The sequence below is a fragment of the Nelumbo nucifera genome, chromosome 6, assembly GCF_055504915.1.
Source record: "Nelumbo nucifera cultivar China Antique chromosome 6, China Antique-T2T, whole genome shotgun sequence".
Taxonomy (NCBI): Eukaryota; Viridiplantae; Streptophyta; class Magnoliopsida; order Proteales; family Nelumbonaceae; genus Nelumbo; species Nelumbo nucifera.
Genome location: NC_142654.1, coordinates 24,819,133 through 24,826,706, shown reverse-complemented (window position 1 = coordinate 24,826,706; position 7,574 = coordinate 24,819,133). Strand labels below are relative to the sequence as shown.

The window sequence follows — 7,574 nt, the reverse complement described above, 5'->3', positions numbered from 1 at the left end:
AGTTAGATCTTCCGATCTAATCCTATCCCATATGAATTTTTTAAAAATGAAAAAAATATTAAAAGAAAAATAAAATATAACAATTTAAATAAAGAAATACAAAAAATACAAGTATATATTCAACTATTTTAATCATATATATATATACATGTGGTTTATAAATAAATAAATAACATACATATATATGTGTTATATATATTTATATAAATAAATAAATAAGATATATATCAAATCAGATTGGGGTGATCCGAATTCGATCCAATTTCTAATTGTATCTTATTATCTAGTCTGATCCAATCTAAAGATCCAAAATGGGGCTATTTGAATCTAAGAATATAGGATCGGGTTAGATCATGATCTGATCCATTTGCACCATTAAGATTCAAAATGCACATCCAAAACCAACCCTATTAATAGCCGGGACAAAACCATAGATCCAAACCCGATGCAAAATTTGGGTTTAGTATGGGATTATGGGTCTATTGGGATGACACAGACATAAATTCATGGACAAATAAAGTAGTTTGCTGAAAGGAATGAGGAATCGATGAGGGATAGGTGTTGTTTGATTGTGCAGTGTTTGACATCTTACCATGAGATTGGGATCCACCATAAAAGTAGGACCCACCATGTATGAGCATGTTGTGGGAGATCTAGACTCCTATTAAGACTTTGCGTGTGTTTTGTTCTATGGGTGTTTTGTGATAGGCATTTATTAAAGTGCCACCATGTCATCACCAAATCAGCATTTAGCCCATCATGGTGATCCATATGCATAAATACTCACAAAAGGTGACCTTGATTTATGTGCATGCCTACCATTGGGGGAAGCTTCATTTTAACGCTTCCCCCATCGGTTAGTCATTTATTCACTATTCTGCTAATGTGGCACCTATTTGTTATAAGCGATTGACATTATTTCTTTTGTCAGTTTTGAAAACAAATCAATTACAAACGTTTAGTAATAAACGGAAGCTCTACAAACATATACTTTATCAATCCAAAAGGTCCCTCCAACCTCCTCCTCTTTGTACGAACCCCAAAACAGGATTCAACAATATCAAGTTTCTATGCCTTCCTTTTGATGACCCGTCTCTTATTAATGGGTAGTTGGAGGCTAAAACTGGGATGCAACTACTTGCGCATCACTATATATATATAGCTTTCAAAAAAGAAAAAAATGAACTAAACCCAAGTTTTGAGTATGAAAACTGATTTTGTCATCACTAACCCCCCTTCAAAAAAATTTTGTCATCAAGAACACATCCTATGTACTTGTGCATTCTGTGCATATCACGGATAGACAATTGTCCAAAATTAGACATATTCTAACAAGGAAATCAGCTGTGAGGCATCTATCCAGTGCAAGGAATGCCTCCTTTGACAGGACTTTGTGGACCCATATTTTTGAACTGGGAAAAACAACCTGGTGAGTGGGAATTCCTTATTGAAGAATATTTGGACTAAGAATACATCAGATGGTTTAGATCTGTCCCATGCTCAAACACTTTTTTCTGTCATATTTGGAACCGGACTTTCTTGATGAATCTTGTGTTCAGCCAATTGACCAATTTCCTAGCTGTTGAGTCTCCGTGATTTGGGAATTGAGGAATGTGGATGAATCAAGGAGAAGGGCGTCCTGCATGGTTGTTGAGGACGATTTGGAAGAAATCTCTTGGGTAATATATCCACTATTTCCATGTTTCCTTCCCTCAACTAAGCAAGCTAACTGCAAATCAGCTGCTTTATGTAATTTTCATTAACAAAGTGAGTGAAGGTATCTCTATCATAGACACCATCCTAAGTAATTATTTCCATTTGAAGTGTTTGGGGACAGATTGCTTTTAGAGCATTAACTAGAAAGTATAAATTTGATCTTCAATGCAGATTTCTTTTCACAGCTTGACAATGAAGCAGGTTCAGTATGGGAACTTCAACTTCCTCCCAAACCACCAATTATTCAGATGAGATTAAAAAGGTTAGTAGATCAGCTTGTATCTAAAATAATGGAGGGTAAGGGGTGTCTGTTATCAAATTGCTTATTGCAAATAATTCTTCAAGCCAGAGAGAGATGAAGGAGATCAATTCATCGAAGTGTATGTTGGATGGTATGGAAAGCAACCAAAGGTCAATGCTTTTTTTTTTTCTCTGACAAGGGTTTCTTTAGTGTCATGCAACCAACCCTAGGAAGGATTTTCTTTTTTTTTGTTGATAACAAGATCAAGCAGAACGAACTTACATTGAAGGTGGGGTAGCATGGCCCTGAAGGTCTTCAATAAAGGTGTAGTTTAGGACACAGCAGTTGTCCTCACTAATCTGTAGGTCTTCTTTACTTTCTCAACATCTGTTAGCAATGAGATCCACCAACTTAGTCTCCTCTCTGTTCTGATGGCTGGGTCTTACTAGATTATTGATATATCTTGCAATCTTCCTTATCACCGATCTTTGATGATAGGGGCGATCCAAGACCACCTGTTTCTGCACTAGATCGATGCACCACATCAAATTATTCAAATGTCAATGTGAACAGAAAATTTGTATTAAGAAAAAAAAAACTATCAGTTAGTCCTATCTCAAACACATTTTTCCGCCATTTAACAGAAGGAAAATTGTTGCCCTGGATTTTGCTCCTGCCCCAAAATAATATCTAACAGATCCTCATTTCTCACTTGCATTTTCATCTGCAGTTATTAAGAGCACACTTGGGTGCCTATTCCTCATCCTTTTGTGTGAAAAGTTAAAATAGAATTCCCCAAATATAATCTACATGCTAATCAGAGAAAAAGTATATCTGCATATTGTTAAAATACATATATTTGGTAATATTTTAAATAGATAATAGTCCAATACCAGCCAGGAATCCCACTGATTGTACCAACATCCCCAACTTCTCATCCACTGAATGTGGGAAACATGACAAGAAAGAGCCAATTAGTCTGAAAGATGGATGCGTGGGAAAACTACAAAGGATAGGATTAGGAATGAAGTTATCCATAGGAACCTCCAATAGGTGATAAAATGAGAGAGTAGACTAAGATGGTTTGGGCATGTGAATAGAAGATCACCAACTGTGCCAGTTAGAAGAAGTGATTTGTTACACCTTGAAGGGGCTAAGAGCATGGGCTAGACCAAAAAGAACAAGGGTTGAAGCAGTAACAAATCATTTAAGCATTAATAATTTAACAGTGGATATGGCATTGAATAGAAGGGATTGGCAAAACAGGCCTGTAGCAGACCCCATATAGTTGGGATAAGGCATGGATGATGATGATGATACTTGTCTCACTTCCTATAGGTGAAAAATCTCCACTGGGGACACTTAAAGCTTCTTAACTTCAGTTTGTACAAGTGAACTTTCAACTGCAAGAGTTAACAAAACTATAGATTTCTTTGAAGTTTAATGGATGCCTTGATTTCTAGAGTGTGGGTAATTATTTAATGTCTATGTCCATGTCCTGAGAAGTCGAATCCCACGACAAAAGTGGAGGCCAAAATCAGCTACGGTCCATCATACATCTCGACAGGTGATGGTGGGAATGTGAGGACATAAAAACAGACCATTACTCAATGTTCATCTTAGCCATTCACAGACTACAATCCATTTTCTCACACTTATCAGTTTATATCAATTGCCCCAAAAAATAAGGCATTTATTTCCTATTTATTAAAGCGTTCTCCTTAACTGAATCACCGAACCTTTCAACTTCCTAAAATTAACTATGCTTTTAGATAATTTAGGAAATGCACATGCACAATTGATTTGGTACTTGGGATTTGTCTGTGCTGATATTTCTGACAATAAAAGAAGCTTTTGTACTTGTTCATACACTAAATTTTCTGAAACTGTGTAATAGAATTTTTACTCCATACAAGAAAAGAAAAAAAAAAGAATATTTTATTGAGGTTTATAACTTATAAGAAACATCGTGGCATTAAGGAATCATCAATGTGTACAAGAACATGAACAATATATTTTATTGTCTACAGAAGGAAGGAATGCAATATATAATACTATTTAATACATATAAACATGAAGAACAAATACCTGAAGTCATTTCATTGCATTTTACTTCAAAGACGACCCACCACTTGAGATCTGAGAAATGGGTTATCTGAAACTGGTATGCATTTGACAACCCAAGCAATTGGCCAGGACATGGCTGCTATTCCAAAACAGGCACACCATTGCCTCCAATTTAACCTCTCTGTATCTGCAAACTTCTTAAGAAACTCCACCATTATCACTTGAAGAATGATGGTTATGGCCACGATCCCTAGAAAAAGCTTGTTTTTATGTATTCCCTTGAATACATTCTTCTTCTCCAATTTCCTTGCATTGAACTCATTGAAGACTTGGCATAGCACAAATACATTGAAGATCAAGGTGTCCTTGACCTTTTCATTCACCCCGAAGATTGACTCACCCTTGAACTGTAGAGTCAAGAGCATGACTATCTGATATAGAGCTTGAGCCATGAGGTTCCTCCACATGACCTTGGTTATAAGTGGCTTGGTTCGTCCTACAGGTGGCTTCTCCATGAGTTCTTCAGTGGGTCGCTCAGTGGCCAAAGCCAAAGCTCCTAATGTGTCCATGATCAGGTTCACCCATAGCAATTGGACTGCTGTTAGTGGGACCTTTCCGGCAGAAATTGCTGCTACGAAGTTTATCACCAGGGCTGCAACATTGACTGTGAGCTGAAATTGGATGAATTTTTGGATGTTGTTATAAACACATCTACCCCATTTTAGAACAGTGGCAATGGAAGCAAAGTTATCGTCCAAGATCACGATATCTGAGCTTTCTTTGGCAACTTCTGTGCCCTGAATACCCATGGATAATCCAATATCAGCCTCTTTTAAAGCAGGTGCATCATTGGTTCCATCCCCAGTGACTGCAACCACATGGCCCTTTTGCTTCAAGCATTGAACCATCAGCAGTTTGTCCAAGGGAGAAGACCTTGCCATAACACGAATCCTTTCAACCTTCTCTATTCTCTCCTCCTGTGTGTAGTTTCGAAATTCCACACCTTCCACAATTTCCCCATTGTTCATATCTAGATTGGGCTCGAGTATCCCACATTCAATGGCTATCGCCCTTGCAGTAAACACATTGTCTCCGGTGATCATCTTGATGTTCACTCCGGCCTTTCTGCAAGCCTTGATCGCTTCTTGGACCCCTGGTCGACATGGATCTTTTATGCCCACTAGTCCTAGTAAGGTTAGGTTGGTTTCTTCAAGGCTTTGATGAGCTCTCTTATCTGTGTTATCTCTGGATTCTTCATTTGGAATTTGCCTATGGGCGAAAGCAATGCATCGAAGACTCTTCCCTGCCATAGATTGAATTATTTGCTTGAATTTCATCCTATCCTCTTCATGCATGGTTTTCATGCTTCCTGAACTCTCGTAGTAACTTGAGCACATTGCTAATATGATCTCAGCAGCTCCTTTCCAATGCACGTTGATTGTCTTCTCCCCCTTCTTTTTCATTGATATACCGCTTCGTTTCTTCTCTGAATTGAAAGCTTCAACATGCATAATTGTATAGTTTTTCTTCAATTCTTCCATATCCATGTCTAGTTCCAATACAGCCCATGAGAGAACAGCTTTCTCCGTTGGGCTGCCAGAGAACTCTGGGGTTTCCCCTGAAGTTGGTCTAAATACACTACCAGTTGTATTCAGACCTACTCCTTGATGAAATAATTGAAGAACAGTTGGTGCAATTGCAGAAGAGGCAACGTCACTTATTGTTTGCTGACCGAGCCAAAATTCAGTAACCTTCATGTGATTCATTGTGAGTGTACCTGTTTTATCGGTACAGATAGTAGTAGCTGAGCCCATTGTCTCGCAAGCTGAGAGTTTCCGAACCAGGGCTTGATCAACCATCATTCTTTTCATGGAATAGGCAAGAGTAAGTGTGACAGCCAGTGGCAGACCTTCTGGAATAGCCACCACTACAATTGTAACAGCGTCAGCAACAATGCGCACCACTGAGTTTAGCACATCATTGATCTTCGCCTTGGAACCGTTGAACTCCCTATTTCCATTCTCATCTTCTGTATTTCCAGTGAAATAGCGTACGAGTAACACCACAAGGACGAGGAAAGCAACTGCCAAACCAACCTTCCCAATAGATGAAGTCAGCTTATCGAGCCGAGATTGGAGTGGTGTTCGCTCACTAGAATCACGATTTATTGAGTTCATCATCTCGCCCCACCCTGTGTTCATGCCAACGGAGGTAACCAGCATGTGACCATAGCCATCGGCCACCTTGGCCCCAGATATCAGAAATGGGTTTCTGGTTTTATCAACTTCAACATGGTCACTCTCTCCCGTCATGCTTGACTCGTCCACTTGTAAAGAATGACCATCCAAGAACAACCCATCAGCTGGAATTTGATCACCAATCTTCAGACATGCAATGTCTCCAACTACAACGTCGAAGATGGAGATTTGTTGCCGTCGCCCGCCTCTTACAACATCAACCTGGATGTTGTTGCTGATGCTTGATAACTTCTCGAATTGTCTGGATTGCCTGAAGTTACTCCCAGCTGAAACAGAAATTACTAGAAAGACGGCCACAAATATACTCCCACCATCATACCACCCTTCTTTCAGCCCATGCTCTTTGATGCCGAAAGCAAGAGACAGTGTGGCGCAGACCAAGAGGATGAGGATCGTGGTATCCTTAAAAGCTTCCAACACAAAATGTAAGAAGCCTTTTGGAGGTGGTTTGTGGTATGTGTTGGAACCGAAAGCCTCACGCCGGTGGCGGACATCATCATCGTCACCAAGGATTCCATTTTCTGTGTGAGTATCAAGTGCAAGTGCAACCTCTTGGGCTCCTCCATACTCGTGTCGTAGAAGGTCCAAATTCTTATTCTTGACAATTTGGGTGAGCTTTGTTTGGTCGATGGCAGAGAAGGTTGGGGTGGTTTGTTTGATGTCTAGGGTGGTGAAAGAGGGAGAGGATGGTAGGATGGTGATGACGAGTTGGTCCTGTTTCCTGGTAATGACATCTATTGCAAGAGTCACGAGTACTCGAGATGAATAGATAAATGTACGAGCAATGCGCCATCTCTTATGGGATATGGTGAGAGCGGGCGGGAGGCTGTTTTGGGACTGTGAATGGTGAAGCTTTTTGGTGGCAATTGACAAGTAATCAATAAGAGAACCCAATGAACCCAATGCATTTGACACGAATGTCATGAATAAAGGGGAATGTTTAAAATAAAAGGACAAACCAATTCAAGGAAGTGGAATATATAGTGGATATGGCTATTGCGCTGTTAATGTTTGTGGCTTTGTGCGATGAGGTAAATACACTGATCCTGTGATCCATTTATATACTTTTGCTTTGAGCGTATAGGGTTCATTATTAAAATCATTTGTTGGATCCTAAGGCTTGTAAGTTTATGAAGGAGAACGAAGAATCAGGGAAACTATCTGGAATGATCTATGTATCCACTCTCCGTAGCAAGGAATTTACTGAATTAAAAGCAAAGCTGGTCTTTTTGAAGATGACGTGAGAATGCTTCGAAATTTACAAAAGGAAGTGCTGAGAAAGACCTAGATAG

At 39.3% G+C, this 7,574-nt stretch overlaps 1 pseudogene; it reads right to left on the bottom strand.

Moving 5' to 3' along the window:
- Positions 1-2,338: 2,338 nt before the first annotated feature.
- On the bottom strand, positions 2,339-7,361 carry LOC148790678 (putative calcium-transporting ATPase 13, plasma membrane-type pseudogene; annotated as a pseudogene).
- Between the last annotated feature and the right edge of the window lie 213 nt (positions 7,362-7,574).